At 34.3% G+C, this 24,082-nt stretch overlaps 1 long non-coding RNA gene across 3 annotated transcripts in view; it reads right to left on the bottom strand.

The window, feature by feature from the left end:
- The window catches only part of LOC145252718 (uncharacterized), a 178,030-nt gene that overhangs the window by 112,782 nt on the left and 41,166 nt on the right, over nucleotides 1-24,082 (bottom strand). For 2 of the 3 annotated variants that reach the window (XR_013863653.1, XR_013863655.1), the window contains exon 2: nucleotides 6,174-6,344. This is a non-coding gene — a long non-coding RNA (uncharacterized LOC145252718). Of the gene's footprint in view, nucleotides 1-6,173; nucleotides 6,345-16,491; nucleotides 16,548-24,082 lie in introns of those variants that run through there. The other variant, XR_013863654.1, reaches the window with a different exon arrangement.

The raw sequence follows: 24,082 nt of genomic DNA, 5'->3' as shown, positions 1-24,082 counted from the left end.
TTAGGTCTGATTCTAAATAAGAACTAAAAATTCATAATTTCATTAGCATTTGGCATTTATGCAGAATATTAGTCGTGCTGAAATAATTACGTTGTTATTTAGCAATCCATTTTAAACTAAATTATCTAACAGATTTTTCTATAACTTTGATTTAAAAAGATATAGCTTTACACTAGTAACTTTGTATTTATATCATTCCTTTGAAATTAAATCGTTTTCATTTTAAAACTTATTTATCGTTCGATTTTAATTTTTGTGTGATTATCGTTTGTTTATTTCAAAATTTAGTTTTTACAATATTTGATTGTCCCTTGTTTCACACATAGTACATACTTTTACATACATAATTCTTGTTTGTTTGTCTGTTTGTTTTTCTTTTTTACATTTATCCCTATATATATATATATATATATATATATATATATATATATATATATATATATATATATATAATAAAAACGTCGTAGTTTTCCACTCTGGATCAAATTACCGTAGATTTGCAACAACAGATGCCACATACACATTTATTATGTCTACACTATAAGCCACTGTCTCATGTAAATTTAAAACGACATTACATACACTTTTAGGCGTTGTAATAAAATTTTATGTTAGTTCCGAGAGGGCCACGAGCACAATATCACCATCTTTAGAGGAAGTAGTTCCTATTTTTCTCTCTTTCTATTCTGTGCTTCCACCGCTCCCATTAGGCACCGGCACCATTCCTACTCTGCTGGGTTATAACCGCTCTTAAATGATCATTATACACATACTATAACTTTTATATATTCCTATTTATAGATAATAATTTCTCCCATGTTGAAATCCGGCACAGCTGATTGACTGCTCGGTAGACATTCTCATATTCTGATACTCGCATCTTCCAACATTAAACGAATGGTTCGCCACTTACAAACGCACCACCATTTTTTTTTACATATCCATTCGTTCCTTTACAAACCTTTTTCTCTGGATTCATTATTTATCCATTAGCTATATTAACTTTGCATTTCTGGACTTTTCCGACATTAAATTAAATCATTGATAATGCTGTTATATTTATTCATCCACGGACACCCGAGACAATACGCAGCTACGTGAACCTGTTTCTTCTTATACTCACTCCCGTCTCTGTTACTTCTACATATTTCTATTTATTTATGTATTCAGAACGTAAAACACAACAATTGTCTTGTTCCTATTCTTGTATTTCTTAATTATAATATTTCGTTTACTACATTGCTTTACAGACCACTTTTATTCCAGCATAAGCGACAAGGCATGTTAATACGAACTTGCAGGTTTCACCGTGTGTGTATATATATATATATATATATATATATATATATATATAGAGAGAGAGAGAGAGAACTGGAGGGAGAGAGGGAAAATCGGAGGGAGAGAGAACTGGAGGGAGAGAGAGAACTGGAGAGAGAGAGAGAACGAGAGGGAATTGGAGGGAGGGACAGATAGAAATAGAGAGATACAGAGAATGGGAGAGAGAGAGAGAGAGAGAGAGAGAGAGAGAGAGATCAGCCGTGTTACACTTTTATTTGGGTCACTAATTCATTCGCACGTTATAAAGGTTACTTCGAAGCCCAGTAAAGTGACATTTTTACCGTGGCCAATTCGATAAACGTGTTTACTTTTCCACTTAGCATCCGCGTTTGAGCCTTGGCACTGCTGGTAACTTTTATCTTTCCTTTTTTTGTTTTCTCGACGCGGTAATAGATGCAATTTGGACTTTTCCATAGGGGGTTGATTAATTTTTTTAACATTATTTTGCACTTCGCAAATTATTATTAAATGTTTTACTTCCATTTATAAACCCTCGTAGGTTACAAACCAAAATACAATTGTAGTTTGCTTTTATGTATATATGAAAGGTACCTGATTGTAATTTTGCTACTTTTAATTACGTTTAAGCACAAATACGTCACAAACCTAATTAATTTGCTGTGAAATATATTTCTGTAAAAAAAATATATAAAATGACCAACCACTCCCCCACTCACAAAAGGGGGTGTTTATTTCGAAAACCATTCTTAACAAAGGTAGGTTGGTGGTGTTCATTTTGAAAGCTGGTTTCTGGTTGAGTTGCTACACAATAACAACAACACCAACAGAAGTACTTTGATTTTTTACGCGGGGGTAGGGGGATACTAACACCGGACAAGCCAGTTAACTGGTCCTGATAGATCTCACCTGTCTATTTAAATGTATGTATATATGTATGTATGTATGTATGTATGTCTCGTAAAACCTTTGACAGAGGCGACGGATCATGACAAGATCAGAATCATTTTGAAGCTTGGAGTCTAGGACGACAAATATCGAAAAATTGGCCAAAAAGATTAATTTCTCCACCCTAAACTAGCCAGTTTTGTACAAGGATATGTCGATTTTTTGCGAGCCATTTTTGCAAGTCATCCTATCGGTTGGATTGACTTTGCCTAATTTTAACGTTTCAAACTCCCGGTCGCATGATGGAGCATTAGTAAGACATCAGATTTTCTTTCACTTTTTTCCGTCTTCGTGTCACAGTTCGAACCTGCCTGCTTACTACCACATTTTTTTAACACCTCCCTTCACTCTGGCTGCCAACTGTTGTTTTGTTCTCCCCCCCCTCGGGGTTCCTTACTACACTACCTACACATACCCGGGCAACGCCGACTACCCACCCCCCCCCCGCCCGGCTACTACCATTTTTTTTTACCCATCTCTCTACCCGGTCTGCCTACTGTTGTTTAGATTCCCTCCCCCGCGACTAGTACTTTGTTTTTAAAAACCGCTTTCCACCCGGACTTCTTACTGTTGTTTTACCTCCCCCCCCAACTCTCCACACCCGGGAAACGCTGGGTACCCTCGCTAGTATTGAATAAATTGAGTTCCAGTATAAATCGAATCATATTCCTTCAATTTTTTTTAATGTAATTTTTTAAGAAAATAATAAGCAAATTTTAAATCCATCAAGCAACAGAATATTATTTTGATTCATTGGACTACTGTTCTCATCTTGAGTTGATTTTCACAACGTTTCGGTCGATGCAACTCCGACCTTCTTCAGGTATATCTTGTCTAAGTCGAGAATGTTTCTGTCAAACTCGGGAATTTGGGAGGAATTTCGAGCGGAACCCTTTATTTATTTCATGAAGGCAACATGCTCTTGTTCCGTCAGCTATGACTGGACAGAGGTCCTACGTAATTCGCAATTTTATTTTTTGGTCGCCCACTCTGAGGATTGAACCTTCAACCTTCAGGAAAATATCACTTTTTACAATTGATTTTTCCAAGTATTCTAACCACTGTGCCATGGGTCGTTGCGACAAGAAGAAGAAGGGGTTTGCATCGACCGAAACGTTGTGAAAATCACACTCAAGAGGAGAACAGTAGTCCGATGGATCCCAATAATACAAATAACCAATCCTCATCTCAAAATTCAGAAACAACGGAATATTGTTTCGTAAAAACAACACAACTTTTCCCGGGTTTATTTCACAATCCATAGCGATTCAAAAAAAAAAAATGGTCAAAGTAAACAATACAACAAATAAATGTTACCATAGCCAATAAAAATTACTTTTGCAACATTTTTTTTTACAAGGTAGTCACCACTTATCAAGGCCCGGAAGCCACTCAGGGATAAGGGTTATTGCGTGTACAGTAATCAATGGGATAGTATCGTAATAATCGTTAGTATTGGAGATTTGATAAAGTGTCTTACTTAAGGGGGCGGTTCATTGGGAATTTGTTTATGTTGGACTTGAAGACATCCAAGTTGTAGTCAGGTGGGAAACAGGCAAACGGAAGAGAGTTCCACAGGCGTGCACTTCTAAGAAAGAAGCTTTGTTCATGGAATCTACGTTTAGTTTAGGCACAGATAAAGAGTGAGGAAAATTTTTGACAGTCGTTTCAACTAGACGGGTGTCTATCGTGAAAGATTGGCAAGGGGGGACTAGAGATTGGAGCTCAGACGAGCACTTGCCATGGAAGTAACGATAAAACAAAGACAGGCTCGCAACGTCTCTTCTGTGGGAGAGAGGTAGCAGGGAAGAGAAAAGGACATCCCCCACTTAGCCACGAAGCCTATTTTGTACTCTTTCAAGGCAGGATAGGCTGTTTTTAGCAGCTCCTGCCCAGATGTGGCAGCAGTACTCCATCCTTGGACGTACTTGGCTTTTATACAGATAGAGAATTGCATCAGCAGTGAGATATCTTCTGGAGTGGTAGAAGGATCCTACCAATTTTCCAGCGACCTTGGCAACTGACTTGATGTACGTATTCCATTTCAGGTCAGGATTAAAGGTCAAGCCCAGAAGCTTATCAAAACATGGAGCTTCTTCTAGACGAGAGCCATCCATTTCAATTGATGCTAGATGGGGATCAGAGCGTTGATGATGTAAAGATAAGAGCTTGGTTTTGGATGCATTAAAAGTAACCAGCCACCTCTTCACCCACTGTACTACGCGCTCTAGATGAGAGGAGAGAGAGAATCAGAGAAAACCTTGTCATTTACGGCCTTTGCTGTATTTCCATAGATGGTCGTGTCATCAGCATCAGCATAGATGTCAACATCATTTATTGGAATTTTTTTAAGTAGTTTTAAATGTCTTTTATTTCATTTCACGTATTAAATCGCATATCAAAGTCGTTGTGTCCATAAATTTCTTCCTGCAGTCTCGTTTTTAATTTGCGTTGCTTTTTCTCAGGATTTTTTTTTTTTTGGAGGGTGAACAACTAAAGAGCCCTTTCCTTGCACGGACGGAACTCTAGTAATGGTAAACTTCCTCCCGATCTCTCAAAAAAAGTTTGGAAAAACAGCGTAAATCGAAAACGAAGCCGCAGGAAGAAATTATGGATATGACAGCAGCCATCTTTGATGTGCGAATTTTAACCAATCGTAAAACTGATTAATATTTTAGATGAAATAAAAAGCATTTAAAACTATTACCCCCCCCCCAAATGATGCAAACAGGTTGCAAAATAATTTTTATTGGTTATGGTAATACTTATTTGTTGTATATTTGATTTTAACCACTTTTTTGAATCGCTATCTCTTGTAAAACAATTTCCCTTTTGAATTAATTCTCAATTTTCTTTTTATTTATTTACTTTTCATTTTTCATTTTATTTATTTATTTTTTCAGCCCGGCTTTGCTCGGGCCCTCTGTACTGTTCATAACTTTATATATATATATATATATATATATATCTTAAAAAGTTTAAATCATGTCCAGGTGACCTACATCTAAAATTTCAAGTGTTTAGACCCAAAATTGACGAAGGAGCTTTGTAGAGTCTGTAAAATTCAACTCTTTAAACTTTTTAACAGCCAATTTTTCGCCCCTCATTTAAAAAGCTGCATGTGTGAATACCGATTATGTAAAATTTCAAATGTTTAGATCAAAAATTGGCTGAATAGTTTGCAAGAGACCGCTAAAGGTCAAATCTTTTGAATTTTAATCCCTTGGTAGCCAAATTTTCGGCTAAAACCGATTAAAAAGCTTGCCCTGTGTCTGAATACACTTTACGTAAAATTTCAAATGTTTAGACCCAAAATTGGCTGATTAATTTGATAGAGACCGTAGAGATAAAAATTTTTAAAACTTTGACCCCAATTTTGACCCCTTAACATTTATTGTTTGATCCATCTAAAATACATCTAAAATCTCAAGTGTTTAAACCCGAAATTGGCGGAGCAGCTTGGTAGAGTTTTTAAAGGTCAAATCGTTGAACTTTGACCCCTTGATAGCCAAATTTCTGTCCAAAAATCGATTAAAAAGATTTTCCCAAATCTCAATATCCCTTATGTCAAATCTCGGATCTGTAGACTGAAAATTGACAGAGTAGCTTGGTAGGGAAATGTACATACACATAGACAATTTCACTTTTATAGATATATAGATTAATATTGAATAAGATTAGTTTCAGTATAAATTTGTTTCTTATTTTTCCTATTTTCAGTTTTCTAATGTTTTTTAAAAAGCTTTTTATTCATTATCGACAATCTGACTATTCAACATATCTTACGACTAAATACCATTCACCCATCCTTGTTCCATACTTCCCCTCAGCCTCCCGACGGCCGAACCTATAATTTGCAAGTACATTCATTTTTCCAACGTAAAGAAAGCATACATTAATTTCTGCTTATTAAAAGTCAAAATAGTTACCTCTGCGTAAACAAGTAGGTCTTTAGTTTTAATGACTTGTCCTGGAAATCCCAATGTTGGAGTTTTCAATTTTTCAAAGTTCACTTGGAAAGTCCTGGCTAGGAAAGCCATTCCCATGAAAATTTTGTTGGCGCTAAATCCTGGATTTATCCAACGGACGATTGTTGTTTGCTAGAGACAAAAATAGAGAAAAAAATGGGAATTACACAGATTTCATAAGATTGTGTTTGGAACACTTTATAATTAAAACGAGCGGGCCCCGTGAAGGATCCACAGTGATTTTTACATTCATCTGTATCATTTAATAGTAATATTAATTGTTGTGGGGGTACAAATCACCCCTATTTGAGAACTAAGTGGAATCAACCAGTCCTATAAATACCACTGGTTTTTAGAGACTAGATGGAGACATTCATGCCATGCTTAACCGCATGCTACGAACACGTTCCTCTCATACTACTTTAGTGGCTCCTGTATTCTATATGATAAATACATATTATATTTATACACTTTACACTACTTCTGGGTTCTTTCATTTGTGACTCCTAGCACGGGTCTACAACATTAATAATATTTTTTTAGAAATAATAAATCTATGTCAATGTCAGCACTAATTTAAGAAAAAAACATTACATTTCTTTCACAAAAAGAATGGTTATTGAAATCACTAAAATGAATATCTCTTTTTGAAATGTACTTACCGTGTTACCGAGAATATGCAGTCTATTGGATTGATCATTATAATTTTCATTTCGCTACTTTGGATTTGTGAGGAATTCTAACAATAGCTATTTGACATAAATTAATAAATATTCTCTAAATCGTTTTCATCTAAAGTATAAAAACAAACAAAATATTCTAAATCGTTTTAGAAACGATCGTACATCAAATATTTGTTGTGTTTGAATTCTTGTTTGAGTTATATATATATATATATATATATATATATATATATATATATAAGAAAATAGAATTTTGTTATATATGGGCCGTTGAATTGCATTCATCTGCAAAAGATCTAGCTAATTTGCATATTCTTTCATTTTAATTAATTCCCTATTAGTTTTTTTTGGGTTTTCTTATGGGATGATTATCTTTAGTTAACTATTAGCAGGACTCGTTAACCGGCATTGCCCGGTGGTAGCATGCCCCCACCCCCGCGTAAAATGTCAAATACGGCTGTTATTTTTGTTGTTGGCCAAATAATAAATTACTAAGGTCTGTACTGCCAAAATAGCCCAATCAGTTGTTTTATTTTTTTTAATAAGTGTTATAATAATATGTACCTCGAACGCTTGCCACAGCTTTAACCTCCCCCCACTGTATATAACACTATGTAAGTGTAATTTAATATTATCATCCTAACTTTTTTTTTTTACCATTTAAAAGAAGAAGCTTTAAATAAACTGCTAATAATTTTCACAAATTTTTACAGTATACAAAAATAATATAAATGTGAGACAAAAATCGTTCCTATGTAATGATGCTTGTGAAGCCGTAGACATACACATGTTCAAGAAATCTAGAAAAAAATATGCATTCCGCGCTAATTGTAAATAGTGTTTTCAGGTTAAATTCAAGTTTCATGCTATTTTTTTTTTTTAATATTGACGAAACACCCTTCCCCCCACCCGAAGGTTAAAATGGCTTTGTAAATAAAAACAAAATTATTTCAGCACGGTACCAAAATACATAAGTACCCAAAATTGTATTTCGTATTGTTCAACGCTTTTAACATTAAAAAAAAAAAAAAGAACATGTACTCATAGTCAAACTTCGGTACTTCTGCAGTTTTAAGTCGGTTTTTCCGTGATTCTCGGTGGGCAATGTCCAGCGAACGACGGAAACCGCTGGATTATACCGATTGAGCAAAAAGAAAAGGCGAGCAAACAGACGTTCTAAATAGTAAAAAAAAAAAAAATGGTAACGGAATGATTTTAATAGGAAAAATAAAAGAAAGGGCAGAATATTATTGTGTCAACGTATTATAAAAAAAATTCCTGTCTTTTTCTCTCTTACTTTCCCTCTCTGTCCTGCTCTAACCAAGCCTATCAACCTGTTCCACAAATCCCAAACCTCAACATGACAAATCTCCAGAAAAAAAAAAAAAAAAACACGAATAAACCTAGAACCCCATCCTCCAACGTAGACCCCTACTACCATGTCTCCTCCAACATCAGGGGTCTACGTTCCAACCTTCCAGAGGTTGAAACACAATTACAGGAGACGAAACCGGACATATTCTTTCTAAGTGAAACTGGCATAGGGCCGACCATTTCCCTAGATGAGTTCATAATTAAAGGATACTCTAACTTAACATCTAAAGCTGACCCGCAAGATCGCCATGAGCATGGAGTGTGTGCCTACATCAAAGTTGGCTTTCCATGTGGTAGGGATATCTCCAGAAAAGACCCTAATTTACCTTATATTTGCTTCCGAGTTGCACTAGCTTACACCACCGCATTTATATTTGCCCTCTATCGCCCCCACAGCAGTGGGGTTACTATCTTTAAGAGTATATCTGAGAAAATTGACCACATACTGTCTGCTCATCCTTCGGCTAACATTCACATTTGCGGTGGCTTCAATGTCCATAATGTGGAATGGCTGACCCACTCAAATAAGACCGATAACAAGGGGAGTTTCTGTCATGATTTTGCCATTGCCTATGACCTCACTCAGATTGTTCACGAATCCACCCGTGTGCCCGATACTTCCGGTCAGTATGCAAGCATTCTAGACCTTTTTCTCTCAACTTCCCCTGAGCTATGTTCATGTTCCGTTCTATCTCCTTTGGGATCCTCTGATCACTCTGTTGTATCAGTTAAGATAAAAATGAAATGTAATAAGTCTTCAGACGTACCTCTCCACCATACTGTATATCGATACATTATCTGATCTACCTCTGCATTCCATGTTTAAAAAGGACATGTCCTCTATAGTATCAGACCTGACCGAATGGTTAATTGTAGGCATAGACCGATTCATACCATCCAAAAAATTCCAACAAAAACCTGACAGCCAGCCAGGGTTCTCCCCAGAATGTGCTGCTGCCATCGCGCACAGAAATCACTTTTTCCATAGCTACCAACATAATAGATGTACTGAGACTAAAGCTGCTTTCAGGACTGCGCCAGCAACCACTGTAAAAGAGTAATAAAAAATGCAAGAGAGCTATATGCTCAGTCTGTTAAATCCAAAGTAGCTGAGCAGCGGCTTGGTTACCACTAGTTTTGGCAAATAGCAAACAGGATCCTGAACAGAAGCGTGTGTTCTATCCCAACCATTATCAATGGACCTGAGGTCATCTCGTCAGCATCAGACAAGGCCAAACTATTTGCCAAGAACTTTGCAGCTAATTCTACCCTAAGCGATGAAGGCCATCAACTCCTCATATTTCCTTCTATAACAGACAATATGCTATGCAACATACAAATATTTGTGTGTGAGGTCGCCAAGCTAATCAAGAACCTTGATTCCAGTAAAGCAACTGGCCCTGACGGCATTCCAGTTATAGTGCTGAAAAAGCTCCAAACAGAACTTGCCCCCATACTTACAAAACTGTTTAAGTGTTGCCTTAAGGAGAAGTGCTTTCCAACACCCTGGAAAACCTCGTCAGTATGCCCTGTATTTAAGAATTAAGGCGAAAAGTCATCTCCGTCTCAGTACAGACCAATAAGTCTCCTGTGTGTCATGAGTAAGTTACTGGAATCCATATTAAATAAAGAAATAGTGAACCACCTCAGCAGAAACAACCTTCTTAGTGACATGCAATATGGTTTCTGCTCCGCAAGATCTACAGCAGATGTGCTTACGGTTATATCTCATAAAATTAGTGAATCTCTTGCTAAAGGCTTCCTTTCTAGGGCAATTGCTCTTGACATATTGAAGGCCTTCGATAAGGTATGGCATAAGGGCCTACTTCACAAGATTTCCAGCCACGGTATCACTGAAAATATTTTCTCAATTATTAAATCATTTCTCTCTGATAGGCTCATAAGAGTAGTGGTTAATGGGCAGAAATCAGAGGCCCACAGTATTAATGCTGGAGTCCCTCAGGGGTCCATCCTGGGCCCAACTCTCTTCCTGATCTACATCAATGATCTCCCAAAACATGTACTTAAATCATTCGTTGACATCTATGCTGATAACACGGCCATCTATGGCAACACATCAAAGGCTGTAAATAACAAAGTTCTCTCTGATTCTCTCTCCTCTGATCTTGAGCGCATGGTAGAGTGAGGGAAGAGGTGGCTGGTTACTTTTAATGCATTCAAAACCAAGCTCTTATCTTTACATCATCAACGCTCTGATCCCCATCTAGCATCAATTGAAATGGATGGCTCTCGACTTAGAGAGGCTCCATGTTTTGACATGCTTCTGGGTTTGACCTTTACTCCTGATCTGAAATGGAACAGGTACATCAGGTCTGTTGCCAAGGACGCTGGAAAAATGGTGGGATCCTTCTACCGCTCCAGAAGATATCTCACTACGGATACAATTCTCTATCTGCATAAAAGCCAAGTACGTCCAAGGATGGAATACTGCTGCGACATCTGTGCAGAAGCTGCTAAAAACAGCCTATCCTGCCTTGAAAGAGTACAAAATAGACTCCGTGACTTAGTGGGAGATGTCCTTTTCTCTTCCCTGCAGCTTCTCTCCCACAGAAGAGACGTCCTGAGCCTGTCTTTGTTTTATCGTTATTTCAATGGCAAGTGCTCGTCTGAGCTCCAATCTCTGGCCCCAATCTTTCACGAGAAACACCCGTCTAACTGAAACTACTGTCATTAATTTTCCCCATTCTTTATCTGTGCCTAAATCCAAACGTAGATCCCATGAGCAGAGCTTCTTTCTTAGAAGTGCACGACTGTGGAACTCTCTTCCATTTGCCTGGTACCCTTGAAGTAAAAATAAATGTTTTTGTTATATTTTAATTTTAAACATATTCTTTTTTGTTTTGTTTTTTTTGCAAACATATTTAAGTTTGTTTTTTTTTCAAACATATTTACGTTTTTTTTTTTTGTTTTTGCAAACATATTTAAGTTTTATTTTTCCAAACATTTACGTTTTGTTGCTTGTTTATTTTCAAACATTTACGTTTTTTTGTTTTTGTTTTTACGTTTCTAAGAGAACATCCTTTAAGGAATACTCAAGAAAACACATGTCACTTAGAGGTAAAATGTTATCAACAATTGCATCCATTATGTGGTTTTGCAAGGGTTAATTAGCGGCAAAGATCGTAAATAATAGATTGCGCATGTTTACAAAATTAAAAACAAAAAACAAAACCATATTTGAAAAAAAAAATAACGAAAACAAAAAATATGTTTGCAAAGAAAGAAAAAACGTAAATGTGTTTGGAAAAACAAAAAAGAAACGTAAATGTTTCCAAAACAAACAAAAAATAAAAAATAAAAATAAATATGAAAAACGAAAAAAAAAACACCTAAATATTTGAAAATAAATAAGCAACAAAATGTAAATATGTTCGAATAAATAAAACTTAAATGTTTGCAAAAAAAAAAAAAACGTAAATATGCTTGAAAAAATAAAACTTAAATATGTTTGCAAAACCAAAAAAAACAAAACAAAAAAAAACGTAAATATGTTTGAAAAAAAATAAAACTTAAATATGTTTGTAAAAAAAACAAAAAAAAAACATGTTTAAAATTAAAATCTAACAAAAACATTTATTTTTATTTCAAGGGTGCCATTATATACATTTTGTGCTTCCATAACTGGGTAGACAGACAGTAACGCCACCTATAGTTAAACGGAGGAAACAGGCTTTCCCTTTCTTCCAGATTACCTGTTTTTTTTTCTATTAAAAAATAAAGCTATCGGAAAGCCCGCAGAGTTAGAATGAAATAAAAGGTCTCTTTAGCACCATAGTCTAGCTTCGATAATCACTTAGAAATCGAAAATTAAACAAAATACTAATAAAAACATACTAAATAAACTTTAGTAATTTTGCAAAAATTGAATGTTATATAATTATTTGGTTTAATTTTTAAGTTGTAAGCATTTATCGAGACTTTTTAATTAAATTCTACTTTCCTTTTAAATTGCAGATGGCTTTGCTAGCATATATCGAAGATCACTATTCTATAGTTGAGACTGGCAATCCAGTTTTAGTTGGACATGTATTAAAGAAATTCATTGATAAAGATCTTTCCCAGAAGAAGATACAAGAATTGGCTACTAAGTAAAATATACAAAATGGTTACTCATTAATAACCACTTCTGTGATTGTCAAATTGAAATTATTTTTCGATAAGAGACATAATTTAACATTTACCGCATTCCAAAAATAAATGAAAGTATAATGTTTCAATTTCTAAAATCTAATACAAATCAATATCTTCGATATAAAGAAATAATGAGTATTACATCATATCGGCCGATTGTTTCAGAGTTGCATAACTTTTCGACTCCAAAATAGAATCGGTCAAAATTCTGGAACACCTCAATGAGTTTATTGTATTCTATAATCATTAATTAATAAATACTGAAATTTTCATAAAAATCGTTTAATTTTCTGAATTTTTATGAATATTTAAGTGCAGGGAGGGGTCTGCAACTGCAAAAAAAAAAAAAAAAAAAAAAAAAAAAAAAAATGGCCGATAAGCCGGAACATTGTTAAATAATAATGAAATTATGTCATTAATGTGCTTCCGTGCTTTTTTGAATTTTGCCGCCATGACTTTTTTTTTTTTTGACGTGAAACTAATCTTGTTACTACCATAGCCATAGTTTTGGATAACTATTACCCTTTTTTAGCAAAAGTTAAGTACATTTATGGCATTAATTCATTATTTTAAGACTTTAACTTAATACTTCACTTGGAAATAATTCCAGAAAACTTATATTTCTCTTGCCAGAAAAATGTCAACACGATATTTGTCATGATGAATTTTTATGTGAAATATACGGTTTTTCAGATTTGAGATAAAATTATTCCATGTATCTTTTTTTATTTCACACGCTATTTTTCTTTGAGAAATGAACTTTAAGCTGTAATCTTTTAAACATAATCAAAAAGTAACCGAAAATTTAAAAAATATTATGATTAACCCGCGTTCAAAACAAGGCCCCATACCTAAGCAGCCATTAGAATTGCCCGTACCTATACTATATCGTTTATATGTGTTACGAAAATAAAATATAATTATGAATTCTTTTTTTTATGAATGTCTTTCACTGTAATAATAGTAAATAAATTACACAATGTAAATAAATAAATAAAGAAAGAAAGAAAGAAAGAAAGAAAGAAAAAGAAAACTCGACCAAATAAGTAATAAGACATTTTTTCCGAACGGAAAGTATTTGTAAAAGAAAACAGTTATTTTCTACCAAAGTATAAATATATAATAACGCGGTAATTGTTCAAGTTTCTATCGGGGGAAAAACAACTTGTCACATTTTTATCTAGCGAAAAAACTAAAAAATATATATGAAAAACCACGTTTAGTTTTTTTAATCCAACAACAGAGATGAAGTCGATGTTTTCCAATGTAAAGTAAAAACGTGTATTATTGTAAAGAAATCCAAATTATGCAACGGGGATGCAGTTGGCTTTTTTTAAAGTTCATAGTTTCTAAGCGGAATAATTCTGTCAATAATAAATAAAACGTAAGACTATTATGTACGTGTTTTATACTTGATAACTGTTCGTTTATTTGGTGGAATAACCGAATGCTGGAATTATAGAATGAATACTTCTCATCCAAACAGCTGCACCGGATATTTCAAAGGGAGAAATCATTATTTGTGTCGTATGTGATGGATAAGAATATGCGTATGTGTTGGAAATGTGTAGTCAGTTAATGACGGTTAACACCCAGGAGAAAAAGCAAAACGTATAAAAGAACGCGGTGTAGAATGGCGTAGTAAGAGTAGATGGTAAAGTGAAGGTAAGATTTTAGCTACTACCTCTTTAGTTTAGGACGATGATGGTCATGGTGCTCCTCGGAGTAATGTAATTTTTTAATATAACGAAATAATGTGTATTTAACTGCGGTCTATAGTTAAATAACGTAATGGCTAACGTGGTAAACATAGTAATTTTTTATGTTCTATCTGTTGTTGTCAATCTAAGGTAGTTTCGTCCAGAGGGGGAAAATTGCGTCTCTTTTATTATATACAAGAAAGAAAGAAGAAAGAAGGAAAGAAGAAGAAGAAGAAGAAGAAGAAGATTACGTGTAATTATATTCATGCAGATATTTTACATGATTTATACTGATGTAACATTTACGTAAAAAAAGTTATAGTAAACACAAACCTTTTTCTATACATATTTATGTATGCGTATATATATTGGTTAAAAATATTTTGTTTACCAACCTCTTCTGCCAGTTTTTGGTCTACAGATATAAACCTTAATATATAGGGTATTCGAACCCATGCGAAACTTTATATTTGGGTTTTAACTGGCGAAAATCGGTGCAAAAGTATGACAAATAAAGAAATGGAGTTGCCAGGTGAAGGTCGAACGACAGCATTATTAATATGCATGCGTAACGTAATAGCTATTGGTTCATGTTTTAATTTTTAGTCTTTCAGCAAACATGTCTTCATAACTCAGGCATTAATGTCAAAGGAAAAAGTAAATCGTAAGCTAAACGTTTTGGCTTCGATTCTCAGTGGTGGCGCACGGGTCATTTTTTTTTCTTTTTAACTTTTTAAATCATTGCTATATATTGGGTTCAATATTATATGATAATAAATACGAAATTTGCATTAATCAAAATATCATATTTCACGGCATTGCCCGGTCGTAAAATACGCTTAAATATATATATTAGAACTACCTATATCCAAGCAAAGACACAAGAGAACAGTAAGTGAAAATTTTGTGAATCAAGAGACGAAACGATGAACTACATAAGTGAATACATCAAACTAGCCTAAAAAGACTATAAGAATAGACACGATCAAGTGTAGGAAGGCAGTGCACTAAGAATTCTTCAGACAACTGGGTTTTGAACACCCAGACAAATGGTATAAGCATAAACCGACAGCAGAACTCATAAAATCCTATGGGACGTGGACTTACAAACAGATAAATCCACCCAAGCAAGCAAGGATGTCGTAATAGTTAACCAGAAGACAAAGTCCTGCTAGATCGTAGTTCCAGTAGACTACAGGTTGAATATCAAGGAGACGAGGGAAGTGAAGCAAATACACCGAACTGGCCAGATAGTTGAAAACGATTTGGAAGATAATTGTCGGAGCACGAGGAACAATCTTCCCCCCCCCCCAAAAAAAAAAAATTGAAAAAAAGAATGGGGGAAATTGGAACCAGAAGAATGGCTGAGAAGATACAACTGGTAACAATAATGAAAACTGCTGAAATATTAAGGAAAACCCTTGAATGCAGAGACTAATACGCGTGATCCAACTGGACATATAGAAACAATAACAGAAGTAAAGCAAAAAGATATAGAAACGCCACATGAAATCGAAATCTAGAAAACTGAAAAGTATAATCGTAAGTACTCTATTCCTCTCTCCCTAAAAACACTTGTAGTGTCGGCATCAACTGGCATCACACCAACTAGTTGTAAAGGGTCAAGGAGGATGGAAAACGGTATAGAGAAAGCACTGGGCAGACTTCCACAAAGAGGACTTGGACCTTGGGGAGGCTTATTGGCACCCAAATTCCAGTGAAGGGGAATGATCCGTGTCAGCGAGAAATCAATGTTAAACGGTCATTGCGATAAGGTAAATTTATTTGCTAAGATTATTGAAAGAAGTGAAGAGTACTGAAAATCTGGGGAGACTTGTTGTCACTTAGACTTCAGAGAACACTACAAGTTGTTGAAAGAGAAATCTTTCATGGTGGTTTGTTTGAAAACTTTTAGTGACTACTACTACTACTACTACTACTACTACTACAATAATAATAATAATAATAATAATAATCATAAAGTTAACTAATAACAATAATAATAATAATAATAATAATAATAATAATAATAAAGTTAACTAATAATAATAATAATAATAAAGTTAACTAATAATAATAATAATAATAATAATAATAATAATAATAATAATAATGCAAGTGTATTTATGAATATATTCATTCTTTTTCTGTCGCGCGCAAAAAAACAAAACAAAACAAAAAAAAAACGAAATTGATTAACACTTTTTCCGTTCATTTTTCTTTCTTTCTTTCTTCATATTGTTTCTAAGGAAAGAAAAAAGAAGGAAAAAAGAATTTAACATTCTTTTTTTCTTTTTTAGAAGCGATATGAGGATAGTCGCCAGAAACATTTAAATAATGTAAATAGTGCAGCGAAAATGCAAAACTTACAGTGACTTACAGAAGCGATGAGCCGATGGTGCCTCTGTCTACCCTTTCGGGTGATAGAATCAAGAAAGAAAAGAGAGAAAAAAAAAACAACTTTTATCTATAGACGGTTTGTTAATATACATATGGCATTAATTTGCATATGAGGACAAAGGCTGATGTGAAACGGAATAAGGAATGAAGTGGGAGAAGCACAGGGGACAGGGCAGTCTTCTTTTTTAGACAGCTGAGAGAGAGAGAGAGAGAGAGAGAGAGAGAGAGAGAGAGAGAGAGAGAGAGAGGGGGGCGGTTGGTGAGGAGTAAATATACAATAAAAACAGCGTTGAAAAATTGTTCGTTCGCTCTAAGTATACTTTGTACTTGCGTGGATATATTTCGAATAAAACGAATCTCGTCTTGATTTGATTTGCAAGCTCACAACTGATGCCAAGTTTATCAAATTTATGAAAACCGAACAATTGAATGTGCCAGTTGATTGTGCTCCGTCGAATACCGCCACCTCCATTTAGTTATGGATAGAAAGACGCTTTTGTGAGAATGGCCTTTCTTTAAAGTAGGTTCTTTGATATTACAGGAGCGCGTTCGAAATGAATGCTTCTGTTTAAAGCACAACTGAAACATAATACTAGACTTCTTTATTTTAAACTTAAATTCAAGCCGTTATCATCGCATAAGTAGAAATACCAGGCATATAAAATCTGAAAATATCTGGAAATAGAAAAAAACAACAACAAAAAACATTATTTAAAAGTCGAAATTATAGACATTTTTTATTAATACTTTAGCTATGAAACACTAGTATCTATAGGTATCAAAAAAATTTAATATTTATTTATATTACCGTTATAAAAACAAAACCCTGAAGAAATTGAATTTAAGCTTTCTTTAACGAATTAAGTTAACTTAAACTCAAAATGTAATTGTCTGACTTCTTCTTATTGAAAACTATCTGAATATTTATTGTTCATGCCCGCTGACTCTGCATTTATAGGTACTTAATTTCCCTCAGTTCCTGTGTTAATTACTGGTAACCTAGAGGTAGAATGCTAATATACGGAATACAAGTTGACTTTATGACTGTGTTCGAATTCCCCGACTGGCAATAATTGCCACTTGCTACATTGATGATTACGTAAGCATGAAACACTAGTGCGTTTAGATATAAAAATAATTGTTAATATTTTTATTAAAGTATTATATATATATATATATATATATATATATATATATATATATATATATATATATATAACAAATCTAAATTTATAAGCGATAAAAATAAACAGTAAAGTGATCTAGGGTTCATGGCGTAATGGTTAACGCGCCGGACTGTGGTAAACATGGTCTGAAGTTCGATCCCTAGAAACAGACGAGCTACGCTGATGAGAGGTAGTTACCTCGAAACACACGTGTACGTAGATTACTGTTTTAAAAATAATAAATAAATAAAAATGTTATATACGTCCAAAGTAAATAAAAAAAATGAGCTTCGAGATGGAGCCACCATTTAACCGTATTTATCGTTTGAAAACAACAACAAATCTCTCTCTCTCTCTCTCTCTCTCTCTCTCTCTATATATATATATATATATATATATATATATATATATATATGTGTGTGTGTGTTTTGTTTTTGCGATACGTTTTGAATGAATTCAATTATTTATGAAAGTGCATTTTACCTAAATGCGAATTGAGGATAATTTTCCCTTTAACCAATTTGGTACCCCCACATGTGGAGCGGCATATATATTGTTTTTAAAATATAATTATCCACTGACACGTAGATCAAAGTGTAGTATCTGTTCTTCAATGGTGCACTTCCATTTCTTGTTCTCTTTTGGTGGAGGAGCAATCCTTCACGACTGAGACAATTTTTTATTTTTGTATCTTCTCTCCACGTTAAAAAACGACCCTGGTGTCTAACTCTGTCGCATGAGGAGGCATTGTAAATAGTAGGTACAACTCATCAGAGTGGCTGAATCTAGCGAGATTCGAAAGCGGGTCCTCATGGTAATGAGCCTAAACTCTTTACCCGCTCGTCCATCTCGCACGACTGTTTAGCTATATCACGATTTGTATATGTCGTAAGTGCCACTACGATGTCACTCCCCCCCACCCCCACCCCGTAGGCGGGAAGTCATTTGGTCACTCGCAAAAGGATAGGGGGAAGAGACAACTATGCAATTCCACAAGACTCATTTTTTTTGGTGACCACTATGGGGTGAAGACGTATATTTTGTCTCTCCGTATAAGGGGGCACCCCCCCTCTTCCCCAACATAATAAGTAGCTAGGGTTAGTTTAGCTTTTTAAAAGTTTAATTGCTATGAATTGTCTGTTGTAATTGTAATATATTGTGAATATTTTTTGTAAAAATAAATAGTTCAAATTCTCTTATATATATTACAATCTGTGTTGTGTGTTGTTTGATCTGCCTAAACACCAAGACGAGGTCTGCCCCTCCCCCCTCAACCAGAACCCGACAGAAAGAAGTCATCACCAAGGAATGGAGAACCGCACGGAAGAATAGCCACACCAAATTCCAGGTATGCATTTAGTTTTTGAAGAAGACTTCAAAGTAACTATACATATAGTTATATATGTTACAGTTTGTTGCTGTTTATCAGGATTTCATTCTTGCATAGGAATGAAGCCCACCCGTCGTATTATAATTTAGTTGCCGTTCTCGGGACGTTCCTTGTAACCGTTGGGTGGTCACACTAGTGACCATAATAGTATAATTTGGTGCCATGACCAGGATTCCACCCTGTTTTAAAAAAAAATCACGACTCTTTCTAGCGCTGAACAAATATTTCAGGCAGAAAAAATGATAGACGATTCCAAAAAATTAAAATCCACGGTTTAAAAAAATCCACAAAGTTCCACTGGCTGTGAGGAAAGCCGATTTACACATGCACCCAAACATTCAAACTCGTGAATCTGATTGAAAAAAGTTTTCTCCTTCATTAAATAAAGAACGATTGAATAAAATCGTCTTAACACAAAACACCGTCAAATCTTTCTGCTCCAGAAAATAAATGTAAAAAAGGAATTCTTCATAAAAAGAAATGAGCATATTAAACAGTTCACCACAAATTAAGATATACGAAGGAAATATTTCTGTTACATGAACAAAAAAAACTTTAAAACTTTCTTCTCCAGAAAATAAATGTAATCGAGACATGTGTAACCAAGCAGATTAAAAACGGTAATAATAACATATTTTGCTCCACAGCAGTATTGAGCATTTTCTCCATTTTTTTTTATTTTTACCATTTACTCATTATATATATATATATATATATATATATATATATATATATATATATATATATATATATATAATAGGGGTGTGGGTGTAGATATCCTATTTTTATGAAATTTAAGTCATATGTATAAAATTTTATGAGACAGTGAAAGTATTTCCGAATCTCTAAATGGCCTAAGGAAGTTATGGGGACCGAACCTTCTTTAAAACCTCAAATATATACTATTTTGATGAAATTTATATCACGTGTATCAATTCTGGTCTCTAATCTCTACTTTACCCTTTACGTGACCCTCACTTCTAAGTGACCTACGGGAACAGAACCATTTCACCATTTCAAATACGCGTATTAAATTTTATTGAAATCTTAGCCATATATACAATAGGTACTGCCAAAATTCACCACGGAATTACCTTACCCTATATGTAACACGATGTAACTTTATTATAAATTAATATTATCAGTATAACTTTTGTACGATTTAAAAGAACGGCAAAATAAACCAGTAATAATTAAAAAAAAAATTTTTCATCGAACGAAAATAATGAAATTGCGAGACGAAAATCGTGTTTATATAATTGACGCTTTAAAATAACGTCCCTATGTAGTAGACATTCCGAACGTGAAAACATACTCGTATTTAATAAATCTAGCAAAAATCAACTAATGGTCAGATTTTCGTGAAATTTTCGATACTTATCCACTTTAGAATGAAATTACATATAAAATGTAGTTTTCGTAAAATATACGAGGGAAAACATTTTTTAGTGCGTGTCTCCCTCCATATTTATTTTTTCGAAATTCGAACAAAATATATTTAAATCTATCGAAATTTCTATTTATTATGAAACATAAGAGTTCAAATAAGTAAAAGCATAGTGGAAAGAGAATATACGTAGCGAGTCTTATCAGGGCCACCGAGAGTGGTGGTGGTGGTCTTATTCAATCTAACGCTGTAATGTAAATAAATAGGACGATGATTGAAAAGAAAAATAAGATTATATTACAATAATAAAATGTCGCCAGGTGTAGCTTCTCGACTTACTGAGTAGATTACACTGAAAGTATTATATACTAATCGGGAGAGTTAATTTCGTATTTAAATACGAATGATATTACAGTAACATTTTTAGTTTTGAACTAGCACAGACACCCGACGTTGCCTGGGATTGAATGATGATCAACGAATATTTCACATTCCCATATCGGTGAAATCGCTACATTTTTCAATCAAATCGATTGACTGCCTGTTCTAGTTAGGGATTCATCGCGGTGCACCAGGAGGAAGCTTCAGTGAGCTTCCTCCTGGTGCACCGCTTAGCTTCACATGCCACCCCGCATTGACTTAGTCTACAATACATTGTAGTCTACCGTGCACGTGCACGTGCACTGTATTGATTTTATAAAATTATTTGTATATATAACGGCTTGAATAAAAGTTTAAAATACAAAAGTAAAGTATCATGGTTCGATTGTACTCTAAACAGAAACATTCATTTCCAACACGCCCCTGTCATATAAAAAAAACCTGCTGTTGATTTTATATTCCTGACCTTTCTGCTTGTGCGGTGATAACGGCGTGAATTAAAGTTTAAAATGAAAGTCAAGTATCATGGTTCAATTGTGCTTTAAATTGAAACATTCATTTCGAACGCGCCTCTGTCATATCAGAGAACTTGACGTTGATTTTATATGCAGGGATTTTCTGCCTGTGTGGTAATAAACCTTCTCAAATGCACTTGTGGTGTTAGGCTGTATAAGATGTTAACTTTGGTCAAAATCGCCTGTTCCTTCTTTCATGAGATTTTTACGATTATCGATACTAATAGAAGGCATTCTGATACAAAACCTATCTAAGAACACTGCCAGATGCATGAAAACATTTGTGTTAAATTTCATAAAAATTGGCCCAGTTGTTTCAGAGTCCATGGGAAACGAACTCACACACGCACACACACATATGTCAACGTCAGCAACAGAATCAAGCAGTCCACACACACACACACACACACACACACACACACACACACACACACACACACACACACACACACACACACACAACACACACACACAAAATAAAATAAAATAAATAAAGAAAGAAAAATAATAAAAATAATGCAATACCATGCTATTTCATACGAATTTACTTTATTGGAGGCATTTAATTTTTAAAAATCGTAGTACCTGCCTGGCGTTGCTAAGGATGCATTTGAGTCGGTATTTTTTTGCGACCTAACCCAGCGTAGTTTTACCTTCTAAAAAGAAAAAAATCTACTTTTTTTTGGGGGGGGGGGGGCTAATACGTTTAACGACCTTTAAAGATAATATGAAAAAAGGTAATTTGATGATTCATTAAAATTGTGGGGCCTGCGTACGCGCCTGGTCTACAGAGCATGGAAATAAAAAATTAAAAAGAAAAACGTTTACAAGTGTTTTTGATATAGATGTACATATTTCGCTAAAATAAAATACGAACTACTACCCTGATGAAGCTATTTTTAGCGAAATATTGGAACACCAACAAAAGGACATAAAAATGATTTTAACATTTTCCTGACACCTAAAGTTTTCATAATATTCAATGTTCTATTCAAAACAAGTGTTTTCATATAGTGTGCAACTATTTTCTTATTTCATATTCCTGCTCGAAGCTGGAGCGAACGCACACGTCAAAAATGTACAGCTCGTACTTCTAAATTTCTTCTCCATGACTTTCTTCCTCTATAACAGCAAAATGAAGAAAAAAACAAACAAACTACGAATTGACTAACTACCCTGATGAAGCTATTTTTAGCGAAATATTGGACTTACAACACCAACAAAAGGGACATAAAAAGGAGTTTATCATTTTCCTGACACCTAAAAATTTTGAAAATATTCATATATATATATATATATATATATATATATATATATATATATATATATATATATATATATATATATATATATATATTACATTTCACTTAATCTATCAGTCGGTCTGTCTAATGGTCAGAGTTGAGTAGCGCTAACAATTTGAAATATGTAATCTCCTAGTATCAAATACAAATGCAGAAATTAGACAAAGGATGTGCTGTTTCTTATTTTATGTTTCTAAAGCACACACACACACACACACACACACACACACACACACACACACACACACACACACACACACACACACACACACACACACTTTAAAATTTATAAATTCATTTGGGCGAGAATTACAGCATTCATCCACACCAAACATTTTGGTTCAAAAAGCAGGACGCTTGAGAAATGTCCGCCGTAGTTGAAAGCGCGTATTTTTTTTTTTTTCGTAAAAAATACGAATTTTTGACCAATCAGTACTCGATTAAAAAAAAACTTATATTTTGCAAGCCTATGGGAGACTCTAAAGAAATATGAAAGGTAATAAGAACTTCTCTGATCAGAGAGGGACATCAGACACCAGCAAGTCGAACGCTTGCCGAGCGAATTCAGTAACTGAAATGACAGCTTTTCTCGCACGTCAAAGAACATTACTTGACTCTCTCTTTCTTTCACACGTAGTCGGACTCTTTTCTCACGCTCTCAAGTCTTCACCTTCTTCCTTCTTTCATACAGACTGCCACCTTTGCGCACACTAAAAAAGTAATTTTTTTAAACGAAAATGAACAAAAGTTTATTTTACATTATTTGGTAGTGTATTGCTTTTTATTTATTTGTTTCGGAGGACTTATCCAACTCCCCAACAAGGGTCCTTAATAAACTCAGGAATTAATCTGGTTGAACGCTTCAATGAATCACAGAAGACTGTCAACGCATTATTATTGTTTTACAAGATTCAAGAGACATTAGGGAAAGTGAAGTGTCACACATTAGAACAATTCCTAAGAAGCAGAAAATTAATTCACCAATTAAATTTGCCCCCTAAATCGTGTTTTGGTTGTGGCCAAGTGCATTTGTATAAAGATAGTTCATATAACATGAAAAAAGTGCTTTAATTGCCGTTGAATGGAACATAGTTTAGACTTAAAAATAAAATAAATAAAAAAGCTTTATTAAAATTGCTAAAAGTGACCAAGCTGAAAGTATTGTGCAGATGTTAAAATGTAAGAAACCAACCATAGTATTAATCATTTGTTTTTACATGACTTGTTCACCCGGTTCGTGATCGTTGACTCTATTAGATCAAACAACAGAACACAATTCACGTCTAGTAAATTAAAAATATTCTATCTAACCTTTGTAGCGGAACATATCACGATCACGTCATACCATAGGAGAAGCCGTATTTAGGCGAGACGGTTCCTGAATTCGTTCAGAAAAACGTTTAAGAAATCGAGGAAAA

Source organism: Euprymna scolopes, chromosome 29 (assembly GCF_053919585.1).
Source record: "Euprymna scolopes isolate OS-2025 chromosome 29, ASM5391958v1, whole genome shotgun sequence".
NCBI lineage: Eukaryota > Metazoa > Mollusca > Cephalopoda > Sepiida > Sepiolidae > Euprymna > Euprymna scolopes.
The sequence above is the reverse complement of the archived record's forward strand: the minus strand, read 5'-3'. Positions and strand labels throughout refer to the sequence as shown.